The sequence below is a fragment of the Mytilus galloprovincialis genome, chromosome 6 (genome assembly GCF_965363235.1).
Source record: "Mytilus galloprovincialis chromosome 6, xbMytGall1.hap1.1, whole genome shotgun sequence".
Classification (NCBI taxonomy): domain Eukaryota; kingdom Metazoa; phylum Mollusca; class Bivalvia; order Mytilida; family Mytilidae; genus Mytilus; species Mytilus galloprovincialis.
The window spans coordinates 6037748-6053078 of record NC_134843.1 but is presented as its reverse complement, the minus strand read 5'-3'; positions in this window follow the sequence as shown (position 1 = coordinate 6053078).

Here is a 15331-nt window from a genome sequence, read left to right as displayed (position 1 = left end):
CAAATATATACTAGTCCAGTGATAATGAACGCCATACTAATTTCCAAATTGTACACAAGAAACTAAAATTAAAATAATACAAGACTAACAAAGGCCAGAGGCTCTTTTTGCTTGAAAGTCAATTGAGTAATTTTAATAAATGTCGTAACTCTTTGGATACATTCCCCTTTTATTGTTTCGAGAGGTCATTTAGAGTTTAAAATGAAGCGTGGGCAACCGCTCATGGCTGCATTTTACACGTTGACCTCAAAATGTTTATTGTTATTGGCCATTTATTGTAATATTAAGCTTGCTTTATCAAAGACTCATACTTCATATCCCATTAAAATATAACAGAGAGAACAATAAAGATTACAGATTTCATACCCCGTGGTTAAAATAATTCTCTATGTTATGTATTTTGTTTTGCACGTTTGTTCTAAGAGTCATTTAAACTATTGTATCTCTTATTTTTCTATCTTGTTGTTTTGGAAGTATTTTCTTCTTTTTTTTTGGTAATTGTTAGAGGCATTTTTATGGTTTTATTTTTGCTAATAATTTCACTTCGAAAGAAATATTACTAGTATATCAAGAAAATACATTAAGATTCGATTGTCCTATGACGTTCTTTACATCGATTGATCCCGGATCAACAAACGTAATTAATTTATGATTAGTAAGTCTCAATTAGAATATATCTTAATAAAACGTCAATTTAAGGTCGTTATCAAAGTTTTTATGAAAATTTAAAACGACTTATAGCAAAAAATATGATGACACATGTTTTTCTTAATTTGATTTTACTTAATTTTATAATTTTAAGATCATTGACCGGCAGTCTTTGGAATTTTGATATGGCAGATAAGTACTTCTAACTTTAAAAAAACACATTAATGAAAGTTTATCATTTCCTAGCTGTGCAAATATATAAAAACAACACACTTCACGTAGTGGTTGGCAATCATGAAAGTAAACCTATGTATCATGGGAAAGAAACAGATACAAAATAATACACCTAAGCATGCATAACAGCAATGTGTTCCTTTGGATGCATATAAAAAAATCATTATGAATCTCGAATAAAAAAGTTATACTTTATATATAAAATTGAAAACAAAACGTTTTATAATTTCTTGCGTCCGAAGCGCTTTTCTGGATTTACATTCATCAGGAATGCTTATAACACATTAAAAATTATGCAGAAAGAATAATAAAGATTACAGATTTCATATCCAGATGATAAAACTATTCTTATGTGTTTTGTTTTTTCTCAAATAAAAATTAAAACAACTTTCTCCTGAACATTTTGTTGTTTTGTGAGTTTTTTTATTTTTACTGATTTAGTTTGCAAACTGTTCAACAGGGTAATACAAGCAGTATTAACAAATATCTATCTTTAACACAATTTGACGATTTTATATTCCTATGATTTCACATACTAGATTCGATGACATAAACATATCTATAATAGTTGTTGCACGTTCTTATATTTCTTTACATTCCACTTGTTTCTGGATCTTTCATTTGCTTCTGATAAGTTTTTGTTTGTTTTTTTCATTATCTTTATATAAAAGTAATGATATAATTATCAACCATAGAAAACATAATGAAAATTTGAAAGTCACCACTCGGCCTCCATACACACAAAACTTGAAAATGTAAGCACAGTTCATAAATGTTTAAATTACAGTGTTGGTTATTATAACAGTACGTCGGTTTTGCATTAGGTCATATATCATAAACTAATTACCCTGTCAAAGGACTAAGCTAACAACAGGTATATAGACTCGTTATGCTGCTCAGTATACAGTATTCTGCGTTTTGATTTATGAACTGTTGGTTGTCTTTTTATTGTTTTGTGCGGATGGTGTTGTATGCTCTTCTTCAAATTATAGTACAAATGTATACGATTGTTTCATTGTTTCATATGTTCTCCTTTAAATGACACATAAATGCAACAGTAGTCTTTTAATTTAAGAAGTTATTTAACATTAAGGAATTTATCTCCCTCATGCCAACTCTTAATCTTTCCCCAGCTATACTTTGTTGTCCTTTTTTGTTTATAGCTCTTCATATTTTTAATACGCTTTGAATTTTCTCATATTTTGGCCTTGAGAATCACTGACGAGACCTTGATTGTCGAAATGTGCATCTGGTGCAGCAAATTGGTACCGTTTATGATATTCAAAAGTCAAAAATCGGTTGAGAGAAAAAAATTCGGGTTACAAATTAAAACCGAGGGAAACACATCAACTATATGATGAAAGCTAAGAAAAAACGGAAACACTGAAATGAAACAAAGAAATAAAAACGAACGCCAACATACATAATAGAAACAGCCTATACATTAATAATGCCATATTCCTGGCTTGATACACTCAGAACAATCAAAGAAAAAATACAATTTTGTCTGTTACTTTATCTTTATTGGTAACTTGATTGAAATAAAAAAAAAAAAAAATTTTAATTCCATCTTGCAAAGTTGGCCACTAAACGGTGTTGACTAATTTATTCAAGCTCTTTTAGGCTTAGAAGTGTTTTCCTTTCCAAATATTTGGGTTCGAATGTTATTTATACAAATGATAACAGAAAACAAACATGTTAATGGCGATCGGAAATCATCTAATTCACACGGGTTTATTTTTTTTAACCAAATGATAGCTTTTTGTATTATTTTTTTAACATTTAGCAAAGCGTACAATTGTATTACCTAAGACCATTACATTCTATCAACAATACAAATTGGCTTTGATATATTTGTTAGTAGATATCTGTTTTGTTCACGTATTGACGCAGTTTTTTGGGTTGTGATGTTTGTTGTTACATAGAACAATATAAGTCTTTGTATCAGATATTATTTTGTTACGAGAATCACCATTACAAATGTATTTCATATTATCAAAACAGTTTTTTTCATTCCTACAATCATAAGATATCAGCTATTCATTTTAATTGTGACAAAGAGGATGATGAATTATTTACTCAGTTATCATGCTATTGACTCGTGTCATTTTTATTCAAATATCGTTTTTTTAAGACCGGTAATATACGACTATACCTGCATTCTCTCTTCATTTTCAAATGTCAAAACGGTTATGGGTTTTCATCACAGTAAGACTCTATTGTTCATTGACGATTGATCTCGGATCTATCTACGTAATTCGTTCATAAAACTGAACTCTTAAATCGACCTATCTTAAATGAACATGAATTGAAGATTGTTATTGAAGTTTTTATGAATAATAAAAAAAAGATGGAGAAAAAAAAGGCTATAAACTAGTTTTTCTTTATTTTTAGTTTGTGATCTCGGATGCATATATTCAGACCCTTTTGTTTTATAGGCTCATGAAGCTTTTATGTTTTGTTTTCTGATTTTTCCATGTTGCACGTAAATGATAATACTGACCGTGCGAGTACTGTTAAGCCAGTCAAGGTCATTAAACACATTGATAAGACCTAACAAATATGTGTAGGGGTTCAGACATCATCAAATTCAACAGGTCTTGTTAAACTAAATGATATTATTTGATCAAATATACCAGCCCAAATTATAATTTTATTATCCTTGAATGTGGAATTCTATCAACAAAACAAATTGGCCTTGCTATATAAAGGCAACAGTAGTATACCGCTGTTCAAAACTCATAAATCCAGGGACAAAAAACAAAATCGGGGTAACAAACTAAAACCGAGGGAAACGCATTAAATATAAGAGGAGAACAACGACATAACACCGAAACGTAACACACACAGAAACGGACCAAGCATCAGACAAAACACCACGAGAATAACAAATATAACAAGAAAACCAAATACATGAATTTGGGATAGACAAGTACCGTGCCACGTCTGATCTCAATATCTCAAAAATAAGAGAAAACACAAACGACTCAACGTTAAAATGCAACACACACAGAAACGAACAATAATAAATGAATGTTTTGTTAACTCAATGACTCTACATTTTTGGTTGTGACGTTTGTGGTCATAGAACAACATAAGTCGTGGTAATCAGATATGTTTTTGTTATGAAAATGTGTGATATAAAATGAACGTAAAATAAATATATATCTGTGTTATTTATTGTAATTTTAAATTCTATGTGACAAAGATGAATTTGTCTGAACTTCTAAGGTATCCCGCAATTGAGTCATTGTGTCATATTTCATAATATATCTTTTTTAAGACCAGTAATATAAGACTTCGTGCATTTTTCCTTCATTGTCAATGTCAAAACGGTTATGTTATTTCGTAACAGAAAGTGTCGACCGATCTATAATATTACCACAACGATTGATCTCGGATCAATAAACGTAATTCATTTGTAAAAAGGAACTTCAAATTAGTATAAATCATAATTTAATTTCAATTGAAAATTGTTATTGGATATTTTTTAATTAAGAATTAGAGAACATGACAAGGCGAACAACTTGTTTTCCTTATTTCATTTAACTTAATTCTATCTGTTAGAGGTCGTTGACCGGCAGTCTTTGGTATAATGATATATCTGTTGACAGCTTCTTACTTGATTAAGAAAATTCACATGATTTCAAGAAGACAGTAACTAAACCTGTACTTTTGTCATATAATGAGTATTGTGCACGATTATTACGTTTAATGATAACGCAAGTTGAATTTGCGTGGACTTTTTTCTATTTTCGAAAGACTCCCTTAACTCTATATTATGAAGACTTTCTCCTGAAATATTTTTCTCCTACATATCGAACATTCAGCGTATATCATAGTTATAAATCAGAACAATGAATTTTTTTATGCCAGGTCTGTCTGTTAAAATTACATATTTTTTCGCACATTTCAACAGTTCATATCCCTGTATGCATGCCTTTATAATATGCTTATTAAATAGCGAATAACGCATCTTGACTTGGTTCAGGTCATTAAGATCAGTTGTAATACGAAGATAAGTAGCACCTCTTTGCTCTGAGATAATCAGACAAGATCAATGTTTTCTTAATTTATTTCCTACTAGATTTGTGATAGATCTACTTGAAGATGTTTAAAGAATCACACACGTTGTGAAAAAAATATTTAAAGCAAGTTCTCATAAGTAAATATCAATGTTGCTCAACAAGTATTAAATTGAAAAATGCAGACATTATACATCTTCAAATTGTAGCTATCGAAACAGACCATGTTGAATAGTGTGATACATCATCTGTTAATACAATGTTACTAATAATTGTCCAGAGCCTTTGAAACAGATTTTTTAAATAGATTTCAAATATTGTCTTTATTAGATATTTGAAGCATTCAATATTCATAATCAATCTTTCTTTTTTCTTGCGTTGTTCTTTGGTAAGATTGAGATCGATTGTAATAAAGCAATATCACAAGTCATAACAATACCTTAGATGATTGTAATTAAGTAATATCACAAGTCATAACAATACCTTAGATGATTGTAATAAAGTAATATCACCAGTCATAACAATACCTAAGATGATTGTAATAAAGTAATATCACAAGTCATAACAATACCTAAGATTGAGATCGATTGTAATAAAGTAATATCTCCAGTCATAACAATACCTAAGATGAAAAAATAATCAGACACTTTTGTTATAATATCAGACTTAAAGAGAAAAGTATCAATGAAATAGTGTTAACACATCGTCTCTTCAGAACTCAACTGTGTTTAAAGTCGATTATTCTACATTTTGTAAAGAGATTAATTCTTTGAACTCTTGATATTGAATACTTCTGCACAAAGTCCACGTTAAGAAAAAAATCAAATTAAATATGTTAAATCCACGTATAGCAAAAAATATTTCAAATTTAATATATTAAATTTATGAACAAAAAAGAAGAAAAGTAAAAATGATTGTTGATCATAGGTACACTATTTTGTTCCTAAATATGAAACGTTTAATCAATATCAATTGAGTAGCCTGTTATTCTGTTGTTGTTTGTTATGGATTCATTGGTCATACTTAATTTATTTCGTTTATTGATTTGTTATAAATCAGTCCAGCGTTTTGTTTTGTTTTGTGTTTTGTTTTTTGTTGTGTTTTGTTTTTTTCTAGACTGTTTCGCATTTTGTTAAATGTGAGACTTAAATAACTGAACATACTTTATAAATTTTGCCTATTGTTGAAGGTTGTATAGTGACCTTACGAGGATAACACCGATCCTCGTCATTTTAATATATATGGATACTTGCTTTATTAGCAATCATACCACAATTCCTTATTTCTATATATGTACTATGTTGTGATTTTAAAACTTAAATTATAAATGAAAATATTGCAATTCATACTTTATTCCTTATTAAAATACAAAACGACTACAAAACGTTATTCTACTTTTATTCATAGTCTACTGATAATTGTTGTTCTTTCTCTCTTTGAAACTCAAATGTAACGAGAAATATTTCAGTGAAATAAAACTAATGTAAGTACATACAAAACTTCATTCAATTTGATTTTTGTATTTAAAGTTCATTATCAAAAAAGAATCCTAAAGCGATGAATTAAAAATCGCCTGAGTACACATTATTAGAATTGTTTGCACTAACATGTATTTACATGAGCAACACGACTTGTGCCACACATAGAGCAGGATTTTTTTTACAATACATAGGAATTTGTGACCATTCCCGGTCTTTGGTGGGGTTCGTGTTACTTTGTCTTCGGTTTTCTATGTTGTGTTTGGTTTACTGTTTTTCGTCTGTTCGTGTTTTTGATGTTTTTTTTCATTTTTTAGTCATGGCTATGTCAATTTATCTTCCGACTAATGCCCTGATATCCTCCGCCTCTCGTTTGAGCAACAGGAACACATAAATATATAATATGTATACATTTTGTGTATAACATTATGCATACAATACACGAATGTAATAACGATGATACGAAAAGTAAGTATAAATATCTTCATAATAGATACAGTACACGAATGTAATAACGATGATACGAAAAGTAAGTATAAATATCGTCATAATAGATACAGTACACGAATGTAATAACAATGATACGAAAAGTAAGTATAAATATCTTCATAATAGATACAGTACACGAATGTAATAACGATGATACGAAAAGTAAGTATAAATATCTTCATAATAGATACAGTACACGAATGTAATAACAATGATACGAAAAGTAAGTATAAATATCGTCATAATAGTGTATACCATATACTAACATTGAAATGTAGAATTTTCCTGTACAATTATAGAAACACGAGCTAAACACACTGACCATCAAGAGTACCAGTATCGGATATTGTCTGTAAATGATTCCATTAACTAGATAAAGGCAACAGTAGTATAGTGCTCAATCTATGACTGCCCTGCTCTGTGTTAGAGCAAAGGGTAAATAGTTATCAAAGGTACCAGGATTATGATTTAGTACGAGAGACGCGTATTTTGTCTTCATAAGACTCATCAGTGACGCTCATATCAAAATATTTATTAAGCTAAGCGAGTAAAAAGTTGAAGAGCATTGAGGATCCAAAGTTCCAAAAAGTTGTGTCAAATACGGCTAAGGTAATCTATGCCTGGGATAAGAAAATCCTTAGTTTTTCGAAGAATTAAAAACAGTCGAAAAGGCTTAATTTGCATTATAATTTTATGCTTGTATTGTTACAATGTAAGTATATGAATAGATTGTTGTGATGTATAGGGAAGAATAATTTAGTTTTTTGTTTGGTTTATTGTTTTGAAGATGTAGGTTTTAAAGAAAGGGGGAATTTGGTGTATTGTTTTGGAGATGTAGGGTTTAAAGAAAGGGGGAGATTGAAAATTTAAGTTAAAGTTTGAATATTCCTTCTCCTGAAAGAAAAACATTCAGCAAAAATGATAACTTGTAAAAAGGCACAAACAATTTATATTTCATATGTTTTAAAAGTCAAATATAACCAATGCCATGATTCTAACAACATACATTTTTATTTCCTTCTCACATGAAAGATACTTGTTTTATTTACTGATTTATTTTTCTTCTGATATCTTTTATTTCTCTTTTATGTGCATTCAATCAAAGGAAAGGTCAATATATGACCTTCAACATTCAAAAGACATATCTTACAAGCTATGAATAATAAAGTAACAAAAATATCGAACGCCAAGGAACATTCAAAATCAAAGGCAAAATCAAAAGATCAAACGATAGATAACAATTGTCTTATTCTTAACTTAGTAAATGCATTTCTTTATGCCCGCGTCACACTGTCCCGATTTTTATATACGATGGACACCCGAATGCTAAAATTGTAAGTTCGTACGAAGTTGGTCCCGATCTCGTTAAAATACCAAAAAGTGACCGAAGCAAGTACGATGAATAACGAAGTCTATACGATGGTGCCGAAATTGTATACGATAGCAAAAGATGGACATACGAAGGTTAACCGAAGACGGGTATTTAAGCTCCATATCTCAGTCGTAGCCTACACGATGGATCACGAAGGCTACACGATGGATTACGAAGGCTACACGATGGAGCGCGATGGCCAGACGATGTCTAAAAAATACGAACAGAATTTCGACAACATATCGTTTCTGTACAAGTCTGCCATGCATGGCGATTAATCGATCTTTTTGTCTAATTCTTATAAAACTTAGTTTATTATCCCCTCGCCTACTACATGTAAGTTGCGTGTAGATAAACATTTTATGGACACTCTAGAACCAAAATGCTCAAAACTTGGTATGGTGTTACTCGTTAAGAATATCTTAAGCTCTATTGACTTTAAAGTTCAAAGTTCAAGGTCACAGTGGCAGTTGTAATACAAGGTAATATCACCCTTGTGGACACTCTAAAACCAATATGCTTCAAAAGATTTTAACCACATTTTGGTATATTGTTCCTCCTTGTAATGATCTGATATTTTTTACGTTCAAGGCCAAAGGTCAAGGTCATGCAGATGGACTTGTTTTTTCTCCTTGAAATAGCATAATACACAGGAAATTGGTTGCTCATTTTTTTATCTGCTGGTTCTAAAGACAATGTTAAAGGTATTTCCAGTTACTAAATGTTTTGGTTGATTTCTAAAAAAATATTTTATGTATCAAATATGCATATTCAATTTACCATTTTCTGCATGTGTCATATACAAATATAGTGTCCATATTTGTCCCCAATATGTCACATACGAGGGGATGCCACGCTCGGCATTGCCTTGTTTGAACTGTAAAATGTGTGCACTAGTCTGAATAATCACCCATAATTATGCCTATGTTTACTGATCTATCTTAAAGGTAAGGTAATGGGTTCGTTGATCCCTTTTATTCAAAAAGAGCTCTTTCCAGGAGAATATCACAATAATATAGACAAAAGGAAGGATGTGGGAAAAGCAACAAAGGCGGTAAAATATGACATATAGAAAACAAAATGGTTATGGAGTAAACATTCGTGTGACAACAACTCAGACGATACATAAAAAATCAGAATAATGAATAAAAAGTTGGTTTCCCTATATACGTGTACCTGCAGTGTTGGTGTACGAGGCGCGTTTATTTAAAGGAACCCCAGCATGTAATGATATGAAACAATCCAGATGGAAAAGGCCTGAACATATCGCTCTTATCATAACTAACGTTTTTGTCTTTTCGTGTTGTTGTTGTGAATAGAAGAAATTGAATATGTTCCGACATTGTCTAATATAAATTAAAAACTCTAAATTCTTTGTCACCTTTAATTATGTTACTTGATATAAAAAATTAATATTTTACTTGTAAAAGTAAATCCTGAGCCTGTAATATCTGCTCTTCTTGTTCCATTTGAATTAATAGAAACAACGCTGTCACCTTTCTTGTTCTCATAGTATCATATGATATGAGCTCCATGTTTTGTGAACGTCTTTCTTAACTGTCGTATTGGACTGACCAGTGCATATCGCGCATGGCACTTTAAATGTATTTTAGCGCGAAAATTAACTTACATTTAGCTGGATTTATTGCCGTCGTAGTTCCATCTTGTCGCCTTCGTACTTTTATTCGATGGCAACACGACGGGATTACGAGGTCTTCACGAAGTCGTGTTGCCATCGTAAGACCTTCGGATACCTTCGTGATTCATTCGTGTAGACATCGTAATGTCAAAACTGCCCGATGGAAACGATTAAAACACGAATGCAATACGATGTGCAAAGATGCATTCCCGGTGACATTACGATATTGAGGATGGTGATACGAACTCAATACGAATCCTCAACATCGGGCGCACCTTCGGGGATTTTTTAACATGTTAAAAAATTTAGAACCCTTCCCGAAGTTGTCCCCGAAGGCTAGAAAAAGTGGCCGATGGTTATAGATGGTTAAAGATGGCACTACGAATAGCCCGATCTGGATACGATCAGCCCCGATTTTGAAAATTTCCATTATCGTGTTGCCATCGGCGTAAAAATCGGGACAGTGTGACACGGGCATTATGTAGAACATGGTTGGAAAACCTGATTTTATAGCTAGCTAAACCTCTCATTTGTATCACAGAAAAGTCCCGACTTGACAAAATATAAAACAATTCAACCTACAACAGTCTTTAGAAACACTACTTCAAAATCTAAAATCCTGAGACTGATGTATGCGAAAAGAAAACTTAGTAAATCCGGTCATGTTTCTTATGGTTAGTACAAATTTGTTGTTGTCACGTTCGATGATAACTAAATCGACGAAAAGAGGAAAGAAGCCTGACTACGACAATTGAACATAACGAAGAAATGACAATAGACAATGTCATAATCAAAGAAAGGAGGACTGGCTTGTCAAAAAGAACTTGAAGTTTGGTTGTACCTTTTTTAAAACTTATTTCAGACCGGATAGCACATCCTGATTTTTACGGAAATGTTGTTAACCGTGCCCGGAAATTTAGAAATGATCCTTGTAAACTTATCTCTCCTTTAAATAAACTTATTCTAAAAGGTTACCAACTCAACACTGTACTAGGATCATTGAATATTGTTTTATTGGTATAAATATTAAATTTGTTATCAGTAAATTTAAAGCAAACTAAAAGTTACTAGTATGTTATATACATATACACATTCATGGATCTACAATCTGTCGATATCCGTAACTTGGCATTCCACAAGGTCATGTTTTTCTCTGACTGTTTATGACGTCTTTACACTAAATCCATTGGATGTTGGTGTGTACGGATTGATAGTTTAGTCTTTTTTTTTTATCTTTTTTTTTTCAATAGTCAGGATTTAACATACATATACCCCTACATTACCACCTGACAAGGGTATTAAGGGGTTACATATTATAGAAAATAATTCAGTATACAATTTTTATCACTGACAAATTGATTTTTACAATTATAATATTCAAGGTTACATAAAAGTTTTATTTGGTAATATTCTCTCGCTCTCTGACTTTCTCTCATACAATACAAATACTCTTAACTCATTTGTTATGCTACAATATGTATCTTGACTTACATTTAAAAAAAATATATTTTAAAGACAAAAAAAATCAAAATCAAAAGCTCAAGGATAAATTTTTGCTCATAATATATATAAAAAATTATATTAAATTTTTCATTTATATGTAACAATGATTAGTTAAATATTACATGTAAAGGAGACCAAATTTTTTTCACACACTTGGACTCTGCAATATAATGTTCAAGACATTGGTATTTCTTTATTCTATTCTTTAACCCAACCATATGTGGTTTTGTTTCATTTAATTTACATTTGTATATATAATTCTTTGTAATTATGACCAACAGATTCAGTAATAGACTTTCATGTTTGCAACCAAGAAACACATTCTCTTTGTTAAGAACAAAGTTTACAAAAAAAAAAGATTTACTACATTTGAAAAAAGACTGCCACAATTGAAAAGTTATTGGGCATTCAAAAAAAAGGTGTTCAATGGTTTCTTCACCAAGTTTACAAAAAGTACACATCTTGGTGTCTTTTAATTTAATTTTGTATAAAAAGGTATTAGTTGCAATGATTCTATTGAAAGGTTCTTAAATAAACATCTCTACAGGATTTTTTGGTTATCCTGAAATATTCTGACCATTCTGTTGAATCAATAATCGACAGTTCTTCCCATTTCGAAAAATTGACTGTTGGTAGTTCAATAACTTTATTTACTAAATTTTTATATACAAATTTTGCTTTCACATTACCTATAATTCTCTTTAAAAAAATATCACCATTATCAGGCTTATCCAAATCTTGCTTGAAACAGTTCTCTTTAAGGCATTTCTTCATAGTCTGAGGGATTCTTGAAATCAGACCATGATATTTGATGAAATTGTTGATTTTTACTCGTTCTTGAAATTGCTCAAATTTATAAAAATTCATATTTTCTTTATTAATTAGGTCACTTACTGACTGCACACCTCCTTGTTCCCATTGAATATAATATGGGAAATCATCCAAAGAAGAAAAGTTCAAAATATCTAATGATAAAATGTCACTGACAGAATTCTCAGTATTAGGTTTTGCGATAGTAAAACATCCTTCCAGAAAGGATTTTAACATCTTTTAGAAATCTCAATCACCTTTTCTTTCTGTAGATATAAAACCTTTTCACCCCCATACTTTGTGAGGTCTGCCAGTAACAACTGCTGCCAGCCACAAAGTGGGTTTGACATCAGTCTTTTTATCCAACTAATTTTTAAATAGATATTAAAGGAATGAAGATGTACCATATTAAGTCCACCTTGTGAAATATCACCACTAAGTGTGTTACGCTTAATTCTGTCTGGATTTCCATTCCAAATAAAATTATAAAATAGTGAAGTGAGCTCTGTTAACCTGGATTGTGATAGGTTTGGCAATGCAGTCATTAAGTGTACCAATTTTGAAAGAGCAAGAGATTTAACTACTGATTTTTATAGTTAGTTCGTATGTTGTACTGTTATACCACTGTCCCAGGTTAGGGGAGGGTTGGGATCCCGCTAACATGTTTAACCCCGCCACAGTCAGTATTTATGTATGTGCCTGTCCGAAGTCAGGAGCCTGTAATTCAGAGGTTGTCGTTTGTTTATATGTTACATATTTGTTTTTCGTTCATTTTTTTATACAAATAAGGCCGTAAGTTTTCTCGTTTGAAGTGTTTTACATTGTCATATCGGGGCCTTTTATAGCTGACTATGCGGTATGGGCTTTGCTCATTGTTGAAGGCCGTACGGTGACCTATAATTGTTTAAGTCGGTATCATTTTGGTCTCTTGTGGATAGTTGTCTTATTGGCAATCATACCACATCTTCTTTTTTATATTATCCAAAGAGATGACAATCGGCAGTGTCACAATTGAGGAGAGGAGGACGGGACTGTGACTGCAATAGTTACAAAAAAACATATTAAAAGGGTGACAATTGACCAGTTCATGCTCAATATCGTATAGTACGGTGACCAGACACAATATTGTTTTAGATTTAATCGTCAAACATACTATATTGCCCTTTTTTTAAAACCTTTTTGGATTCGAGCGTCACTGATGAGTCTTTTGTAGACGAAACGCGCGTCTGGCGTATATATAAAATTTAGTCCTGGTATCTATGATGAATTTTTTTTTATATATCATTGGTTTCGGGAAAATGAGTACTTTTGAAATATCGATGTCGTCAAAAAGAAATGTTGTAACAGTTTTGCATAAAATAAGGTCAAAGAACAAATTCCGTTATTATTTTGTTCTTCCATATTTTCAAAATTTGAAGAGATATACAACAATTTTGGGTTAAATTTAAGGTACAGACATTTTTTTCAAATTAATTAGCAATGATTTATCTCAAAAATGTAAAAAAATGAATTAGGAAATCGATTTATTCTGAAAATTGGCGTTTTCAAAACATTTGTTCTATTCTACAAGATCAACATATATTCCGTTAAATTTACAGTAGTTACCTTGCCGGCTGACATTCAACCTCAGCAATAAAGGATAAAATAATTTTTTTTACCTGAAGCCTACTATGATGAAGGAATATTTTGCATAAGTTCATTCATGTAATTCATTATAACTAAAAACCACTAAATACCTCGAAATCAGTAACAATTAAAAAAAATCCAATCAAAGAGATCCACACAACAGAATTAAGCCAGGGGTATCTTCTGGTTCATCTGTCAAGGAACATGATTGGAAATTTCTACATAATTCTTACCCTTTACAGGCGCAAAGCTCCGAACATTTAAGGTTTTGTTGTGAAGAAACACGTGACTTTTTACATTGAGATTTTCCCTTATATGAAAACACATGATACTACAAGACTTCTGCTGACTTATTCCCTTTAAAATACACGGAGTGTAATGAATCATTTAACTCTCGACAACTGTATTGTAAAGTTGACAGAATAGGGGGTAAGTAATGTGTAATGCGGTCCAAATTTTAGTTTGAAACGAAGTACGTAAATCATGCTGTTTCAGTGCCGCTTCCCAGGGAGGTAACCTGACTAAACTTACATCTTTACTGGTGGCAAGCTTGACGCGCGTTGTATGAATATCATGATGGAATGATTTAAAGAGATTTTTCTGATCATAAAGCTTTAAATTAACTTGCATGCCCAAACAAGGGCTTCATTTTTTGTCAATACTACCGAAGCACTGCAAACCTATTAAATAGTCGTGCGTGTCCTTCAAAGTCTTCTAGGCAGTTTGTTTACAGAGACGAAGTTGTGTCGCATCCGGTAATTTCATGTACAGCAGGCAATATTTTACAAATTGTTGGAGAAAGACAGGCACATAGTTGTTGAATGGGTAATAATCTTCGCCCATCTTTTATACTGCTAATGTTGCCCATCTGCACCCATATGTTTATAGTAGTGAACATACAGAACAATCACATTCGTATTAGATGTCCGTATTATTGTTCTTCCGCTTTGCCATTTCTCTAAACTTCGTGTCAAAGTTTTAGGCATTGAGTAGCATACGAGTATCGGCCTCCTCTTGAGTTTTAAACAAGTTACGACAGTCATTAATAGTGTTGGTATAAATAACTTTGACAATTTCGGGATTTACAAACGTTCCGGTTAAGTAAAGCTCATATGAGGTGGAATCATAGGGGATTTGTCAATGTTTTGAAGAAGAAAACAACCAAAGAAATAAAAGAGAGCTTGTTTGTTTTCTATAACAGAAAACAATTCTTTCAGTCAGGAATACTTCTCCCCTCAATAATCTGATACACTTTGGTGGAAGCTATAGTCTTTTTGCAGATTTCCCTTTCAATAGACTTTATAGAGTTGTTCATGTGGTAGCGGTCAAAAATATCTGCTACTGTGTGCGCTATAGAAATTCATTGGGTCATATATATTTTAATAGTCAGCTGCAAGGTCACCGAATGTTTTACATCTCTTAACATCAATACATTGAACCAATGCCATACCATCTCTGATGTGAGTTGTGAGTGATGGTAATCAGAAAGGAAGGGAAAGAGCACAAA